General features: G+C 40.0%; 1 pseudogene; it reads left to right on the forward strand.

The window, feature by feature from the left end:
* The window catches only part of LOC137501836 (prolactin-releasing peptide receptor-like), a 698,893-nt pseudogene that overhangs the window by 373,268 nt on the left and 305,213 nt on the right, over window positions 1-20,412 (forward strand).

The raw sequence follows: 20,412 nt of genomic DNA on the forward strand, positions 1-20,412 counted from the left end.
TCACTGGTTTCAGACTCGGGTATTTGAAGCTCAAGCTCTGCAGCTATTTCTTCTTGAGTGGTAAGGATGTTTTGTTTTCTAGACCTCCCATGTTCCGTGCTTGACATCTGGAATAGTGAAGTTCACGTTAGTGTCAAGTCATGTAAAGTACGTCAAAAGTATTCCTGTACAAGAATAACAAGGCTAGAATTTAGGACGTATTGTATGATGCACAAGATTCCTTACAATGCACCATGAACCATACTAAAAGTAGAGCGTGTAAGCTGAAACACTCCTGAAAGGTGTATTATTATATACGTCTACTAGCTGATGTACCCGTGCTTCGCTACGGGATTCTCAGAAAGACTGACTTTGTGGTTTTCCTAACTGAAATCAACATAGATCATTACAAAAACGTAAGTATGAATGTAGCGATTAAAAGCAATGCTATCATATAAAATACTCGATCAAATGGAAAGCCGCACGTTTTATCACTTTTAACGAACAGTGCTGCGGTTAGATTGCGGTGCCAATCTAATAGTCCAAAGTTCCAGAGCTGGGATGACCAGGCCACAGATTGCCATGAACACTCATCTGTCATTATTCCGCTAAATATGCATACTGTTCATTCCAATCAGTACCTCAGAGTAGGGATTGAATAGCCCGAATGCTATGATGATCCAGTGTGTTACGTACCAGTAGTATCAGAAAATTTATAAACCAGGGGAATGGCATGCTAAAGAAGAAAGTTATCTAACTCACCAGCTATTTCCCATCAATATTCAGGCAGGCTGTTACACTCTGTACGACTGGGCGAGTTGACCGTGTGGTTAGCGGTGCGCAGCTGTGAGCTCGCATCCGAGAGATAGTGGATTCGAACCCCATTGTCGGCAGCGCTGAAGATGGTATTCCGTGGTTTCCCACTTTCACACCAGTCAAATGTTGGGCCTGTACCTTAATTAAGGCCTAAGTCACTCCTAGCCCTTTCCTATCCCATCGTCGCCATAAAACCTATCTATGACGGTGCGACGGAAATCAAATAAAAAATACTCTGTACGCAGCAGTAATCCTATCTACCGGAGATGAGGGGCAACAGAAGACACAAAGCACATCACGACAAACAATGGTCAATGTAATGTTATTGTTGATCAGTGTTATGAGCTTTCTATATTGTAGGCCTACACATTTAGTTTTCTTTCGACTCTGTGATTTGTAAAATATTTTATACCGTAAACTGTAGTTTCTTATTCTTCGACTTTACATACCGATTTTCATTAAATACTGTTTACACATTTTCTCGTTACTCGGCGCTGATATGGACTTAGTAACAAAAATTCAAATTCATAAATATCTTGGTGATCATAGCCAGTACGGTAACAATGTATAAGACATGAATAATAGGAAATTTAATACTATATAACCTTAGTTATCTAGCATTCATCGACTACACTTCTAATAAGAAATATTTGAGAATTACATTTCAGGCCTTCCCCTAAACTACCATTTCACTCAGCGTGAATAAAATAATTTACAGTCTAGACTATAGCGACGTATTTCCTGACTTTGCATACCGATTTTCATCAAGATAGGACTACTAATAACAACAATATTTGAGAATTAATTTTATGCCTTCCCCTAAACCACAATTTTTCTCAGCGTGAATACAATTATTGACAGTCTACATTGTAGCAATTTATTCCCCAACTTTGCATACCCATTTTCTTTAAAATACGACCACTAATAACATAAATAGTTGAGAATTAAATTTTAGGCCTTCCCCTAAACTAGCATTTTACTCAGCGTGAGTAAAATGGTTTATAGCCGAGATTGTAGCGGCTCATCCCCCGACTTCACATACCGATTTTCATTAGACCACTAATAAAATAAATAGTTGAGAATTCAATTTTATGCCTTCCCCTAAACTACCATTTCACTCAGCGTGAGTAAAATGATTTATAGTCTAGATTGTAGAGGCTCATCCCCCGACTTCACATACCGATTTTCATTAAATTCTCTTCAACCGTTTTCTCGTGATGCGTGTACATACATACAGACAGACAGACAGACAGACAGACAGACAGACAGACAGACAGACAGACAGACAGACAGACAGACAGACAGACAGACAGACAGACAGACAGACAGACAGACAGACAGACAGACAGACAGACAGACAGACAGACATTACGGAAAAGTAAAAATGCATTTTCTTGTTACTATGGACATGACCGATACAGAAATACCATTATTTTCAAATTCTGAGCAATGTGCAGACAAAACTCTTATTTTATATATATAGATTATTGGTAACAATGCGTCTGAGAGGCGTATAAAACTTTACAATCAATGGTAACTATGCGCCTCTCAGGCGCACTACATTACGTAAGAGGAATTATTACTCACCGAACGTGGACAGGAACACGGCTGGGACGTGACTGACATGCGTAGTGGCGGGGGGGGGGGGGGTGTTTGAAGCATTGCTGGAGGGTAGGGATGCCCTGTCAAGGTCACTCGCTTTGGCGGGCATTTACATTTGCGTGTACGTCTATGAGGCGTATTGTTACCATTCTAGGGTTAACAGAATAGAAACTTTCAGATATTTCAGACAGACTCCTTGAAAGTTTGTTCCAATCCCTGCGGAATTGGCACAACAACTGGCCTGCATGTCTTCACAGCGCACAGAGCAACACGAAAAGAGATCTTGATCCGCATAAGTTTTCTGTCCTTCAGGAGCTGAAGTTGGTGGACAGAGTGAAAAGTTTTTTTATTGTATATAGTTTCAGTGGTGTGGTAATCGTCATTGAAAGTAAGTGTTTGGCAGAAAACTTTTTTTTTTCACCGACGAAGCTTGGTTTAATTTAACTCGTTACATAAACAGTCAAACTGCCCAACTATGGACATCTGAAAATAAACATGCAATGATTGAAACACAACTTCATTTACAAATGATTGCAAACTCACGTTCACGAATAACTGGGCCGATATTTATTTTAACACGGTAGATTCAGAATTTAACTCTGTAGTGTGTAGTTACTGGTTATAAGATTTGACTGCTTCCCGTAGTGAGCACAGACACTTCCCCCTCAAGTAGCGGATGTTTGCTCTGCTAGCGATTAACAAACAATTTCTTGAAAACAGCTGTAATTCGCTCACTTCAGCTGTGAATTTACGGCCGGATAATATCAGAACGACGAATGATATTATGCTCTGACGGTTTAACAAGGCACATTTAACACAAATAATATAATATAATATAATATAATATAATATAATATAATATAATATAATATAATATAATATAATATAATATAATATATCACTTCGCTGACATTAAATAGAGAGCGGATTTTTATACAGTTACATATTTCCTTTACGTACGTTTTAACAAAATTTATTATTGCTATTGTGCATCCCCAAGAGTGAAAACCTAATCTTATTTAACAAAAAACGACATATTTTCACAAAATGTTTATGTAAATACATATTTTAAGAAAATCCATAATAAGTACATTAATCGGCAATATTTGTTACTCAGTGACATTTATAAAGTTTCTGTGCTATAAAATGATGCTCTAATTCACATTTTTGGATTACAATATTGTTTTCAACAGTCTATGTACGTTTCTTATTAAAAACATGCACATACTTGAAATATCCACTAACCTCTTGACCGAAGCAGTGAAGGAGGTGCGTGCTGTTGAAAGTAGACTAGATTTACTCTCGGCCTTGCAGGTACAGGGAGTATATACTAAAAAATCCAATATCAAAAATTGTTCTGGAAATCGGAGGTTTTAAAAAATGTACGAAGTTCGTAAAGTTTGTGAAGTTGATGGCGTTAGTGTTGGTAATATTCTTCTTTTAACTATTCAAGTCTGACGTTCTGTGACGTGAAGCGATTGTTTTCGTAGTATAAGGTTGTCTTTATAGAAAATCGGCACGCATTTGTGTTGGACAATTTGGAGATGGCCTTTGTTGTCCACTGAAGTTCGGATACTACTCTTAGCAACTAATATTCCAGCATTAGATGGGTAAATAAGAAATGGTACAATTTTTTCAAAGGAGGTAGGTTGTTTCTGCCATATTTAAATAAACATGAACTTTCTTGTAAATGCCATAATGTCTACTCTGCCAAATAAAAAATTAATATACCATACTGTACTTTTCCATACACAGACATCTATTTGCCGTAAGGAGCACGTTCGATAGTAAAGCAAAGCAAAGTCACCTCCGTACAGGCCATGAAGGCCCTTGGAGGAGTGGAAGGTAAGGGATTCCACCATTGTTAACCTCGGCACGTGACGGGGTAGAGTGGTTAGCTCTACGCCCGGCCGCTTTTGCCCCCAGGAATTAACCTGGTACTCATTTTTGGTGTAGGCTGAGTGAACCTCAGGGCCATATGCACCTCCGGAAGTGGAAATCTCGTTTCTTAAATTCTACGACTTCCTGACGGGGATTCGAACCCACGTCCTTCCGGGCGGACGTTCGATAGTACCGTACTTTAATACAATACCTCATACGCATTTACCTTTTCAACGCGAGTTGTTTCGTAATATTTAAAACGGGACATTTTAAACACTTTATTAAATATTTTCCACATTCTTAGCACATTAAAATCCGGTCCCTATTTATAACTCTAAAAATATTACACTGAAAATCAGGCTAACATCCAACTGGCTTATCAGTAAAAAGTTTGAGTCCTGTTCACATTCGCCCGACAATTGTATCATTTGACAAGTCCTTTACTATTGGCAGGCAAAGCCCCGACGCGAAATACTCTTGGAGAGCGCCCCCAGATACTGTTGAATAATGACGTCATTCCCCATGCTGTTAGCTCTTAAATATGAACACCAACATACACCGAAATTCTGGCTGATTCGTGCCAAATTAATACTAGGCCTGACAGCTGGAGGGACATTCTTCTTTTCTCAGGGGCCCACAACTTCACATAATTTTCACTTTACTCACTAAATCTAGGCAACAACAGACACATTGAAATATCCAACGGCACTCAGATATTAACGTGTATTTCTTCCTTAACATCATGAGGACTTCATCTCGTCACGCTCCCTTAACCCACTTTAGGCCAAGGTTTGAAATAACTACGAAATACATGTTTTCACTTCAAATACAAAGGAATTTCAAAAATAATTGAGAGAGTGTAGTGTTTACAGCATGGATCATTTTAACCCCAGCATTCAGTTTAACGTTTACCACGTTTACGACATAAGTACGCGTAAAAAATCACTTCCAAAGCATTGACACATACTTTTTCGACAATTAGTCTCTACTAAAAAATAACAATAAAAGTGATATGTTAACATTTTATGCTAACTGGAATTAATTTCAAAATTCTGTATTCTAGTAACCTTACAATAGGTTTTATACAGGACTTCCTAAAAGCCTATATACTTGGGACCACTTCTTGAAAATAATTATATCCATTCACTTTTGTAATACTGAGCGATCGTTTTTCTGGAGGAAATAGCATTATACGAGAGAAATGAAATCCAAACACTATGGATTGTATGTGAACGATTGGCCTAAAATTGGCTAAGTGATGCTTCCCTTGGAACAGGACGTGAACACCTGGTAGGTGCGCATGAATCTACACGCACTTCTCTAATAAGCATTCCTCCATTTATATTTTGTGATGCCAATTTTCTATATCATTTTTCATTTTGACTTTCCAATTGACAGCATAAGACAGCTGAATGCTGACAGTTCTTATTTGTTGGCACTCATGCAATGAGAATGACATCTTGGAGTAATTTTACCATTCCATAGAAGTTGAAAGCAGACTTTATTACAAAACAGGACGCAAATGAATAACGGAGTATTAGTCAGTGGGAGCTCAGGCAAGGACAGTGACATGTTGGAGTAATTGCGGTACCCACAGTAATTGGAACGTTGCATTCTCCATCTAGCAGCTCAGATAATGGGTTCAGTATGTATGTATGTATGTATGTATGTATGTATGTATGTAAATTTGAATTTTAGAAGCAATAAGGGGCATGACAGCCGAGTGGCATCGTGATTATATTCTCACTAAATGGCTTCGTTTCGAATTCCCAGCAACGCATTTAGATTTTTGAAATGAAGTTACGTCCCTGTGGTTCGTATTCCACGTAAAACTGGAGGTCCCATGGCTATCATAATATCAAAAGTCACGTAAAGTTACAAGCTGGCTTGTTTGCTTTAAAAGCACTAAAAATACCCTTGATTGGCACACAAATATTTCCTTTGAGATTAGTTATCCATAATTGCTAGATACACATTACCAGCCAGCGTACATATATAATTCCTAAGTTTAATAGGTGTGGCTGTTTCTGGTCTCTGGTTACCGAGCTTCGGGAGCTAATTACGTGACGTCAGTTGCTTCCTTATACGTCACACAGGGCTCTCTTCTAATCTAATGGAGGTATATGTGACAAGTTCTTTGGCGAGAGAGAGAAAACCATTTCCTATCGACTGCTATGCGTGGGAATATAGTAATTAACTTCGACCTGTTACACAGTAGCTTACAGATTGGTGCCCCAAGATCGGTGAAAAGGGAGTCATTTCAATGAGACATGCATGTTCCTGTTCAAAATTTTAAACTCTCTGATACTTGTCACGTGCAAACCAGCGGAATCACACGCCTGCACATATGTATATACACTGACTGACAGAGCAAATGCAACACCAAGAAGGAGTGGTCAGAACTTTATGCCAATTGCAGGGTAGACTGACGTCACTGAGGTATGCTCATGATGTGAAATGCGCCGCTGTGCTGCGCACGTAGCGAACGATAAATGGGACACGGCGTTGGCGAATGGCCCACTTCGTACCGTGATTTCTCAGCCGACAGTCATTGTAGAACCTGTTGTAGTGTGCCACAGGACACGTGTATAGCTAAGAATGCCAGGCCGCCGTCAACGGAGGCATTTCCAGCAGACAGACGACTTTACGAGGGGTATGGTGATCTGGCTGAGAAGGGCAGGTTGATCGCTTCGTCAAATCGCAGCCGATACCCATAGGGATGTGTCCACGGTGCAGCGCCTGTGGCGAAGATGGTTGGCGCAAGGACATGTGGCACGTGCGAGGGGTCCAGGCGCAGCCCGAGTGACGTCAGCACGCGAGGATCGGCGCATCCGCCGCCAAGCGGTGGCAGCCCCGCACGCCACGTCAACCGCCATTCTTCAGCATGTGCAAGACACCCTGGCTGTTCCAATATCGACCAGAACAATTTCCCGTCCCGTCGATTGGTTGAAGGAGGCCTGCACTCCCGGCGTCCGCTCAGAAGACTACCATTGACTCCACAGCATAGACGTGCACGCCTGGCATGGTGCCGGGCTAGAGCGACTTGGATGAGGGAATGGCGGAACGACGTGTTCTCCGATGAGTCACGCTTCTGTTCTGTCAGTGATAGTCACCGCAGACGAGTGTGGCGTCGGCGTGGAGAAAGTTCAAATCCGGCAGTAACTGTGGAGCGCCCTACCGCTAGACAACGCGGCATCATGGTTTGGGGCGCTATTGCGTATGATTCCACGTCACCTCTAGTGCGTATTCAAGGCACGTTAAATGCCCACCGCTACGTGCAGCATGTGCTGCGGCCGGTGGCACTTCCGTACCTTCAGGGGCTGCCCAATGCTCTGTTTCAGCAGGATAATGCCCGCCCACACACTGCTCGCATCTCCCAACAGACTCTACGAGGTGTACAGATTTTTCCGTGGCCAGCTTACTCTCCGGATCTCTCACCAATCGAACACGTGTGGGATCTCATTGGACGCCGTTTGCAAACTCTGCCCCAGCCTCGTACGGACGACCAACTGTGGCAAATGGTTGACAGAGAATGGAGAACCATCCCTCAGGACACCATCCGCACTCTTATTGACTCTGTACCTCGACGTGTTTCTGCGTGCATCGCCGCTCGCGGTGGTCCTACATCCTACTGAGTCGATGCCGTGCGCATTGTGTAACCTGCATATCGGTTTGAAATAAACATCAATTATTCGTCCGTGCCGTCTCTGTTTTTTTCCCAACTTTCATCCCTTTCGAACCACTCCTTCTTGGTGTTGCATTTGCTCTGTCAGTCAGTGTATATTGTCCCCGTCAATTTTGTGCTTTTCGAGTATTTAATTATGTGCCTGTAATAGCCAGCGTCATTCATTCAATATGGGCGAAGTTTCATGTTATTTTGGCTACAGTCTGCTATCTCATTCAGACAGCTGTTTGACTGGTTGGAATTGGAAGTGTATTGATTTTTCTTTTCACCCTCATAGATCGATAACATGTGGAGACCACGTGATAAGCAGACCTGTTCCAAGGTTAAACCCACTGCCTCGTGCGCTCAATCGCCCGTCTTCATGTAACTTCTAGAACAATCTGAACCAATTACGGGGTACAATTACGCGTACACAAGCAAATAACAAATATTCTGAGAGCCATACCTCCTAATGAGAGGCTATAAAAATTAGTGTTGTCTTTAGAACTCCTCCTTATGCGTCGCGAAGTCTACAAGCCAAGTTAAGTTACGTGTATGTTTGAAAAATTCAACCTGGCCTAGCACGAACTTGTTCTAAAATTTTGTGCATCAGTTTCAGCTAAGCAATAATTATAGAAGGTATAAGAGGACTACCACCAGTATAATATCGACACCAAGTCTAGGATGTGTACTTTACGTTCAAGAGGATCAATTCATCCGACGTGGGACTTGAAATCTACAGCAACCATGTGGGACGAAATCATCGTGTCTTAGTAAAGGAAGTTTTGTGTTTGAGAGTGTATGAATTGGGATCTGTTAGTGTAGATTTAGAGTAGTTTGTCTTCTGAGAATATTTTTACATCAGTGCAATTATTTAAAATCATGCTTAATAATCAATGACCTTTCGGATAAATAAGAATTTAAAATGATTATTTCAGATTTTTATGAAACATTGTGGGAAGAGATTTAGGTTGTGTTTCATCTAGTGCATTGCCCCGCGATTATGCATATTGTGTAATCTTATTTACATATTAATTCAGATGTTGATGGGAGATTTAAAAATGATTGCTAATAATAATAATTTAAGATCGTGTATGAAATTATAATGCTCATGAGTGATAAACGATGTTATAATTTTTCATATGGAATATGTAATGTGTGCTCAATTATAGTGTAATTTTGCCTGGAAAATGGTAATCCTGCGGGATTATTGAATTTTGGAAGCATGTGTTATCGGTTACAATACATTCCGAGATAAATGTGGAGCACGTGTTGAGATATCTTTCGATATATAGGGAATAATAATAATAATAATTTTTCGACAGTCAATGACCACGTGTCAGATGATAATCAGTGTTAACCCAGGCGATGTGCATGACTATTGCCCTACCAAGTTATCTGAATAATATTTTGGATTTTGAAGAGATCGCCGTTGTAATGTCAAGATAATGTTCAATTAAGTGATCATCCTAATTCTATCACGAATCGTGTCAGTTGTTGTACATGTTGAATATAAAGGAAAGTCGTCAGCTTAGTCCATTCAAACTTCTTTTTATGATAACAATCATAAATAAAAATAAACCCTAGGATCCGAGTGTAAATTTGTATATAACATCCGAGTATCCTATGTGTGAATGGTGTGTGTGAGATGTAGTTATTGATAAATTTGAAGTGCTATTGCTTGAAATGTGGTTCTTAATCTGACCACGTGTTCAGCACGGTGGATCAGTTTATTCCAGCGTTGTCTGTGTTTTTGTTGATTTCTCTGAGATTGCCATTGAATAATTTTCATGCAAAGTTTAATGACAGATTTAATTATGTATTAACGCGATTTTGTGGCAGTGAATAAGATCATAAAATTTTCTAAAAACGTAAGCATAAGTAAGTTTGTAAAATAAAAGAACGGATTGTTATGTTAAATGTTACTGGCGATTATTAAGTTCATGTAACGACATGATTAACTTCAATTAATTCATTTAATAAGTTTTTAAATGTCTCGATTGTCAAATAATTGAGTTAATAATGTCAACGTGTGTTATTTGATAAATTATCATTAATTAAGAGGGAAAGTAAAGTATATTTATGTAAATATTGTACAGATAGATTTGAAAGAGATACAATGGTTATCCACCACTCAGTTTAAGTGGACATCTAGTGTTTCTATTTTGTTTAAAGTAATACTTATGAAATCCAGTTTTAAAATATCATTGAGTTTCAGGATGGTTTAGGATGGAGTTCACTCACTCAATTTTGTTTTGCGTAGCCAATGAAAGGCTAATTTTTCTTTTTTTATTCTTTACAGAATAGCCCAATATGCCAACGATGTTCAAGATATAAGAATGAATTTGTTTTGTGAACTTACTCAACCATTATAACTTCGCGAGGGTCAAGAATAACATCAGCAATAATTATTTTGTTGTTAAATGTATTATTATTCGTGCATATTTTATAATAAATGTCAGGCCTATGTTTTAAATTGTTCTTTTTCTTGTATTGTCGTCAACCCTTGTCCTTTGAATGCCTCCAAAATTAGGACGGTTTGCAAACGAACGGTCCACGATGGGATCTCTCGTCTGCCGGCTGAGCTGGACCGGGATATAGGGGTCAATACATACATACATACATACATACATACATACATACATACATACATACATACATACATACATACATACATACATACATACATACATACATACATACATACATACATACATACATATACATGCATGTACTTTGGGCGCATCCCTCGTGTGAATAACGTCCTAGTATAACACAATCCCAGAGTGCAGGAGATCGAAGTTCGAGTTCACATTATCATAGAATAACAACCGTTTTATTAGAAAATATCCTCTAAATCCGTTTCTAAATATAGCATTATTATTATTATTATTATTATTATTATTATTATTATTATTATTATTATTATTATTATTATTATTAGTTTATTATTTTATTATCTACAATAATACAGTATAGGGTCTATAAAGAAAGACTGTGATTTTTTTGACTATGTAACGGGTAATATCAGAAACTACCGGACGGATTCTGAAATGTCTTTCACAGTTTGAAAGGTAATATCTTTCCGTGTAACATATGCTATATACCATCCTAGAACAACAACGGGACCTCGCGAGAACCAAGATCTAAGGAAAGAAATGACAGCAAGAATAAATCTCGAAGTCTGAATATTTGCCTGTTTATTTTTCTCCACGAAAAAACGACTTGAGTGATGGAACTCAAATTTAGCAAACTTACAGTTGATATCTTTGCTTAACACATAGGCTACTTACTATCACTATATCTTTGAAGCGGGCCATATAGCGAAGGAACATTTGAAGCAACTCAGAGGAAAACGTTCGTTTGGAAACCTGAAAATTCAATACTCAGCACAAACGGTTAGTCCTATCGATTAATGGAGCTCACCAATTGTACCTGAAATAATATTTTTCAGAAAAAGGTCTATATGGATGTTCTTCGTATATCTATTAGTGTTTGAAGAAAACATGCTTTGCTGTGTTTTTGGGCATGCTCCTTAGCTTCTTTCACGTAAGAACTTCTTGGCGGATCGTGCTCAAATTTAGCAAACATACAACGGGATCCTTTGGTTAACATGTAAGCTACTCAACACTACAGCTTATTGCATGGCAATGCAATATAAAGCACGTCGTAGGAGAATGTACGCCTGGGACCCTTAAAAGTGACTATCCGGCTTAAATGGTTAGTCGTATTATATAATGGAGCCAGCGAATGTACTTAAAATTATATGTCCTCGAAATACGTTTCTAAGCATTAGTCCGACTCTTTGGTTGAATGATCAGTGTTGAGGCCTTCGGTTCAGAGTGTCCCGGGTTCGATTCCCGGCTGCGTCGGGGATTTTAATCGCGTGTGATTAATTCTTCTGCCTCCGGACTGGTTGTTTGTGTTTGTCCCAAAACTCTCTTCTTCATATACCGACAACACACCATACTACCAACAACCATAGGAACACACAATAGTTACTACATCCCTCCATATAAGGTTGGTGTTAGGAAGGGCATCCGGCCGTAAAGCCGGGTCAAATCCTCATGCGCTTCACAGTTCGTACCCGCGACCCAGCAAGTTGTGAGAAAAGCGGTAGTAGAAGAAGTTGCAAGTGAAGCAAGTCAGAGAAAAACATACGCTTACGACCCTTAAAACTGAATACGCTGTCTAATCGGTTAGTCCCATTGAGACATTGAGCACACCATATGTACCTGAATTATGATTTGCCACAAAACCGTGTATATTAATTTTTGTTCGTGACTTTTAATTATATTATAGGGAAAATGTTTCCCTTTTGGCTATACTTTTTAAGGTTGGAATGTAATGGCCTTATCTTTAACGAATAACATAAGCCACAAATTGGCGGAATGCGAACCATTTACTCAGAGAACTACTACACACCTTCTTGTGTGATGCACGGATCCCACTTACACTCTCGCAATTTCTTTACTTCCCGCAGTAACCAAGTGCACACCATATGCAACTGACTGCACTTCAATTTGAGGACAGTTCACTAGCGTTTCGTGAGTCCATTTTATTTTGGAATGCCTTTGATTGGCGGTGAGCTTGAATAGATTGAATAAATGACGGAACAAAAGCAGAGACACACTCGGTCAGCTATCATGGCATGGAGGATCAGTGCATGATACTTCAATAATACAACAGAGATCGTTTTATGTCTTGCTGTTTCTGTAAGGAACCCTTTTGCACGATATCTATACGCAGGCCAATTATTCCATATATATTCCAAAATAATCGGTAATATTGCTGTCATGTTGGTTTTATTTTCATTGGATGATCACTTAATATTTTGGGAAAAGTACAGAGACAGTCTTTATGAGGTTGTAAAAAAGACAGGTAGAGAGTGAGTGTCTGCCATGATAATGAATAGTGCCCAACTCGATTGTGACTTGCAAGTAGACAAGAGGACCTGCCATATAAATAAAATCTCCCCAAATCGATTGTGACCGGCAGGAGGCAAGAGAGCCTGACGTTACAATGAAAATTCCCTAACCTGGTCTTCAAATGAGAAATGACGCACGGCCACTTCCCCGTCGTGTTTCTTGGGTAACGCCAAGAGCTAGATACAAATTAATAAAATCTTACTCACAACGGGTACACTATTTAACCTAGAATTCTCTATGAAATGTAGCGAAGCACGGGTGCATCAGCTAGTTAATACTATTAAACTCTTCTCTCCAAATTTTTGATCCCTTAAACCCATCACATCCCAGCCTTTTCTAGGTGATTTGACAATAGCTGTAAAATGCTAATAATGTTAATTTTATGTGGCCTCGGACAGCCGTCCTTAGACTGACTCTCCAAGAAGGGTGGGCACTTTTTGTTGTTCGGGTATTGCATATAGTTGTAGTGGTGGAACGTATGATATATATAGAGAGTGTACAAACACCCAGTTCCAGAGCTAATATGAGGGCTGTAAGTAAAGTAGTAGCAACGTAGTCCAGACACTCGCACGAGATCGGGCATGCCCAAATAGGCGGGAGCGGTCAGGTGGCGCTGTGGTCGATGTGTAGTGTGCATTTGATGGGCATCCAGTTGGGATTGTTGTTGATGTGTGGAGTTAGAGTGAAGAATGTTGATTTCACCGCTCTAAAACAAGTTTTCAAAAGGTGATCAGCGTTTGTGTATTAAAATCGATGGGTCAAAATGTTTCGCGAGGGTCGGAATGAAACTGAAAATTTGCACCGCACATGCAGGCCGTCCATTTCTCAAGACCATATTGAAATTGTAAGTGGTCTCGTATCCGTTGACCATCGATGGACTGTTCGGGAATTATTCGTAGAGGTTGGTCTCAGCCATCAAACGTTGTGGCACATACTGACGAACTATCTTAATATGAGGGAAATTGCGTCCCGTTTGGTTGAACATCAACTCATGGATGTATACAGAAATGGCACCGGTATGCATTGGCTGGTATCCACTCGGATACATACTGCAAGGAAGGAGACGCATTTCCGCAGCGTATTGTCGCCATTGATGATAAGTGGGCACGAGTCTACGAGCCTGTATTGAAAGCGTCACTCGAATGAATCGTGTCACCCTGATTCGTCACAACCACAGAAATTTCGTCATGAACCCAGTAGGGTGAAGCTTATGTTCATAGTGGCGTACGACTACGAAGGTGTTATTCTTACCCATGCTGTGTCTGAAGGACAAGCCGTCAACAGCGATCACTATTGTCGATTTCTCTACTGACATTTGCGACTAGCTACGTGCCGCAAACGCCCACGTTTATTGCGAGACGATCGCTCTATCGTGTTGCACGACAACGCACATTGTCCTGTCTCAAGCAATGTCAAGTTCTTACAGCAACGATGGCATTGGGAGGTCTTGTAATACTCTCCATACTCATCAGACATGAGTCCTTGCGGCTTCGACTTGTTTCCTAAGTTGAAGAAATCCCGATTTCCTGACGTGGTATCTGTACTCTGCGTAGTAGGGCGCTCCGTCGCTGTCATCAACAAAAAATGTCTTGCCAACGGTCCTCTACGGCTTCCCGACATTTGACGAAAGGTAATAGACTTTGTGGACGACTACACTGAAGGAATACTTGTTAGTTCGTTCAATATTCCGTTCTATCAATATTGCCAATACTTTATTTTCAGCCCTTGTAGACGTATTTTAGGACGATGGAATTAACTGTTTCCTGATCCGAAACGATCCAGTCAATGCCGTTTTGGTATCCCTAAATTCTATTTATTTGTTAGTTTCTTGAAAACAAAACCATAAAACGCATTTTCATCTCAGTTCACTTTCCAAATAAGACAACTAGGTTTTATGCAAGCCATATTTACATATGCATATGTGCACATACACACACACCCACACCCACCCACCCACACACACACACACACACATGTAATGATTATTTCCATGTTAAAGATAATACAGACGAAGGACTGATTTAAAAGGCATAGAAATGACAAATGTAAGATGGTTACATTTTGCACTTTTTATGGCCTTTGGTTTTATTTCATTATGTTCTTGTTCTGTAGTGCTGTATGTCTTATGACTAATGTTTACACTATACCACGTTAACATTTTGGCAAATATTGTTATGTGAGCTTTTGCACACCCCCTGTGGGTGGGGGTCGCAGACGAAGAATACACCCACGGTATACCCTGCCTGTCGTAAGAGGCGACTAAAAGGGGCGACCAAGGGATGATTATATTCGAACCATCAAACTACGTGTGATTAGTAGCACCACGCGGGGAACACCATGGGTCGCTTTTGCGCGTAATACCACTATGTTAGGTACCAAATAGGTATGTGATTAGTGGCAATCGAGAGCGCGACGGCTTTTACAGTACTTATTATTAGTAGCACTATATGAGCGACAATGGGATGAGGGAACCCATGGTTCTGGCTTGCCTATGATTAGTACCCGCTATATGAGGAACACCATGGGATAGTACGAGTCCCTGTGGTTAGTACAGGTATGTGATGAACACCATAGGTTTGCGTTGCCTGTAAATGGCGCCGCAATGTGCTACACACCATAGGTCTGTATTGCATGTGCGAATTTCATTACCTGTGAGTAGTACCATAATGTGTGTAATACCGCGAGTCTACGCTACTTTTGATTAGTACCTCTACATGAAAAATACCATGGTTCTACTTTTCTAGCTGACTTGGATTTTGGACTCCTTCCGACTACAAGCATCATCGATTCAGTATTGTGCTATAGAAGCAGTCCGTTGGTCAGTGATACTATTGTTTAATGCCAGCTTCTGCGCATGTGGGACACTGTGGGTCGGTTCCACTGATCGTTTTAAATTCATTTCCATTCATCCATTCAATCTTCGTCCTCATGTTCTGAATTCTGGTCAGTGCAGGATTTTGTACTTTTAATTTGTCATTCCATTTCGTTTCATTTCGTACCATTAGGGGCCGATGACCTCGATGTTAGGCCCCTTTAAACAACAAACATCATCGTCATCATCAGCATTTGCACATCTTTAAATTTAATGATCTTGATTGGCATTGAACTAAGGTAGCACATCACATGTCAATACACAACACGTAGGCTATAATTATTTCACACGTGCAACAGCATTTAAGAGCAAAGATTCAGTCAAGTCCGAACTTGTCCTTTCTTAAATACAGGTTCGTGATGCAGACAAGTCCCTCTCTACGGCAGAGACGTTACTTAAAGGTGAACGTATCTGATTCTTTTATCAAAAGTGTGGCATTTATACACATGAAATGCCATTGTTCAAAAAATTTGGACTTGACCAGTTTTTACTCCGAGGTCTTCAATTGACGCGATGACAAATGCTTGTATACACTATATGCACTATATTAGTATTATTTATCGTAACCAGGATTTAACAGTTCACCTAGAAAATATCAAAGAGCCTTCATTCTGAATTATTCCCTTAGAAATGCTCAGGTTACATCACCTCAGACGAATAAACTTTTTTAATAATATAAACCAAACCAAACCCCATGGCACTACAGCCGTTGAAGGGCCTTGGCTTACCAAGCGACCGCTGCTCAGCCCGAAGGCCTGCAGATTTCGAGGTGTCGTGTGGTCAGCACGACGAATCCTCTCGGCCGTTATTCTTGGCTTTCTAGACCGGGGCCGCTATCTCACCGTCAGATAGCTCCTCAATTCTAATCACGTAGGCTGAGTGGACCTCGAACTAGCCCTCAGGTCCAGGTAAAAATTCCTGACCTGGCCGGGAATCGAACCCGGGGCTTTTTTATAATATAACAGGACATAATTGAATTACTTCTCCCCAATATAGTTGTAACGATATATTTACGTGCACTTCTCAGTAGTAAATTCTTTATCCTAAACATTTCTCGAAGAAGGAATACATTTTTAATTGGAAATGGTCACAGAAAAAATGACAGCAATTATTTCTATTCTTTTTTAAATTACTTGCTTTTAAGTAATAATCCTGTACACAATTTCCAAGAATTATATCACAACGCTGTTATTTTTTGTTCCTAGCTAAGACCCTTAAATAACTCTACTTCCGTAACTCTACAAATTAGTGGACATCATTAGAGTGAACTAGACGAATCATAGTACTCCTCACATCCTAACTGCTTTGTTCAGGAAGACCGCTGTAACTTCAGCCCTTATCCCCATTTTAACTCTACAAGATTTTTAAATGGAATATTCGTTATTCCATGACCCATGAAATATCCTAGAAATTGGCTGCAAAAGGATACGCTGGTTTAACCCTCGACAGATGGCGCTCGTTGGTGCAACGTGAGAGGTAGCATGGGATACTTTCTGACCACTATGATTGAACTTGCTCTAATAATAAAATTACTAATTTGTATGCATGACATATTTATGTATTAGGTTTATTAACGCAATAGCTTGGTATTTTATCGAAAATAAATGTATATATCCAATATGAATTAGCTTCACATCATATAAAAATAGATACTTGTCATGTATAGGAATAATTATTATTAAAATTATCATGCATAACTCAGCTGTCAGGCTTATTCTGATAATTACGTAATTCTATTCTTACAGAATATTCCTGGGAGATGGGGAGGGTCCTTCCAAAATAATTACTCTACTGGAAACAATTATCCCCTTCATGACAATCCATATCGCGTTAAGTTAATCGCTTACGAATATAATTTCCCCTAACTCTCTCGGTTTCCAGGTTCGTACAGTTTACAATGTGTTTCAACATATTTTTCGTGAAGGAAGTGCTCCAAGTTTCTTCAGGCGATTATGCTCTTCTTACTACGAGTTTCGCTCACGATAAATGAGTGACACTGTTGTGGGTTCGAGTACAAGTGTTTCTAGGAGCAGGAACTTTTGCCCATTTGGTAACAAAATCATTTCCATATGTGGTCCATGAGCGTTGAGAAAAGAGTAAACAAATTTATTTAACACTGATTCATTTTGCGCTTTTTCGTGTTGGGTATCACTATTAGAATCTACTACTTCAGATTCACTCTCACTCTCACTAAAACTTCGTCCTCTTGCATAGACTGTAAAAGACATAACACCCTTCCCTCGTACTCTTCATAAATCATTTCAGTAATAAGGGATTGACTGAATGAATTGATTACACAAGTAAGTCACTAAGTACGCTCAACACTGCTGCTGTTGTACTTCTGTCGAACGGGACTCGTGGCGTTGGGTCTAATGAGTATCTAAAATTGAACACCGCTCACCACAATGTCACTGACCTCAGACAAAATGCAAGGCATGAGGGGAGAGGTATTTGGCAGCTAAAGTCTCTAAGTTTTAAAATAAGCACAATCGAACAAAATAAATTTGCACCAGGTCTCAAAAGACCCCACGTCACTACTGCTGGGTTAAAGAATATATCAAGGATAGACAGGGATCTGAGCGAAAACAAATGCAAAGCTGTACTACCGCTTTGAAGAAAGAATGTTGGCTTTCTTAACAATGTAAACACTAACATGGTCCCTGGCACTGAACTAGGTCTTTTTCATGAATTTTAACACAATATTATTCAACAGCGAACCATATAGCATAACTGATTTTGTACCATATGAAGGTGTCAGCCATCCAAATTCAAGATATTAATCAGCAAGTGCTTTAACTGTCTGACATCTCTACACTGATTGCAAAGGAGAATACACACAGTGGATTTAATGACCACCTCCCACATTTTATTCGGCAGCGTGTAGCCCATGGAGTATGTCACGGGTCGTGAGCTGGCATCGTCATTATATTAGTGATGTCCTGCTGATGTAGGGTGTCTTTTTGGATTACTTTATCGCCATGTCAGCATTTATTGCGTCTTGCCAACGTTGGCAAGACCTTACCGCTGATGCCTCCGTCTTTGTGCAACCGAGAAGCTTTCAGTCTTCACCAGGTGTTCTCCGTCGACTTAGATAATGCCGTCGTTCAGTCAAGTTTGTAGGTATTCTGCCTTCTTAACATTTATGTGTAGGTCATATAAGGACGACTTGTTCCGCTCTAGGATTTGGTTTTGGAGTTCTATTAGGGTGACGCGTACGAGCAAGGTAGCATCTGTATAAAGGAGGATCTATGGAACACTCTTCAGTAGGTCCATAGTAATGGTGTTCATGACGGACATGAAGAGTAATGGAGAAAGTGTTGAACCTTGATGGACTTCATCCTTCATGGAGAGACATTCCGAGTTGTCGACTGCACAGTGCACTCGACTGTTGGTTGTCACATCTAACATCGTGACCAAACTGGCGAGCAGTTCAGATACGCCGTTATCGCGAAGGTCATACCATTTCAGTTGGTAAAGAACTTTGTCGAAAGTCTTCTCAAGTTTCAGGAAGGTGATGTAAAGCTACTGTCTTCTCTCCCAGTGCTCCTGTAACAGCATTCAGTCTGCGAAGATAGCACATGTAGTTCCAGTACCCTTAATGAAGTAGCACGGGTTGCTAATAATTTTTGTGATTTCGCACATGCGTCGATCGCGAAATTTCTCATTGTTAATGAATGCGACAAAAGACGGATATGGCGGTAATTCGAGCATTCATCCGGATCACCTTTGTTCTCGATGATTTGGACGATGTGCTCATAACGCTGTAGTTGGAGACGTATTAAGAATTTAAAATAGCGTGGGAACATCAGTAAACGCAGCACCTTGTAATTACTGAATATTCCAAATTTCTGCTGATAGGTTTCGTCCTGAGGCCTTTCCGTTTCTTGTGTACTTGATGGCAGAGATGTTCTCCTCATATGTGATGCATTGAATGGGGCCTAACGCTAGAATGTCTTCTGGATTCGAAGGATGAGGGAATTCGGTGTTAAATATCTAATCAAAATACTGTCATCATCGTTTAAGGATGCCATCTCATCTTACAGACGTTCCCTGTTTTTAATTATTAATGCCTACGTACCGTACTGTTCTATGCCATACACTGATCTTATTCGAGCTTTGGTGAGGCGATATACTCTTTAGTCGGGTTCTTTTTTGCCCATTTCCCTGCAAAGATAGTTTGTCTTGGCCTCCATCTTGGAAACTTTCCCAGTCATGGTCTGTTTCTAGCGCTAGCCAGTTTATGTACGCATTCCTCTTTTCATGAACCTGATCCATCCATAGACATGCCTCTTTATCGATAGGGTGGCGGCCTAATTTTATTGATGTCCAAGGATGCTCTATCTACGCCAGTGACTCTCGAAGGGTGTTCAATGTTTTGTCGATAGAATCTGGATTGACAGAAGAAGGTGTTTTATTGCCTATGAGTGTCACTTTACGATCTTGCAGCTTCCATCACTTGATCTTCTCCCGCTGCCACATTTCCAATATTTACTACTACACAGGTACAGAACGAGCAGATTGTACTGAAGAATAAAATAGTCCGATGGTATAACGTTCACACCCACAACTGTTCGGAAATAGCAGCATCACACTAAGGTCAAATCAATCTGACAGCTATTGTTACCACTGGTATTGTTCATAAGGTGGCTTGTGTGCTTCTTGAAGAAAGT

The sequence above is a fragment of the Anabrus simplex genome, chromosome 1 (genome assembly GCF_040414725.1).
Source record: "Anabrus simplex isolate iqAnaSimp1 chromosome 1, ASM4041472v1, whole genome shotgun sequence".
In the NCBI taxonomy this organism is placed as follows: domain Eukaryota; kingdom Metazoa; phylum Arthropoda; class Insecta; order Orthoptera; family Tettigoniidae; genus Anabrus; species Anabrus simplex.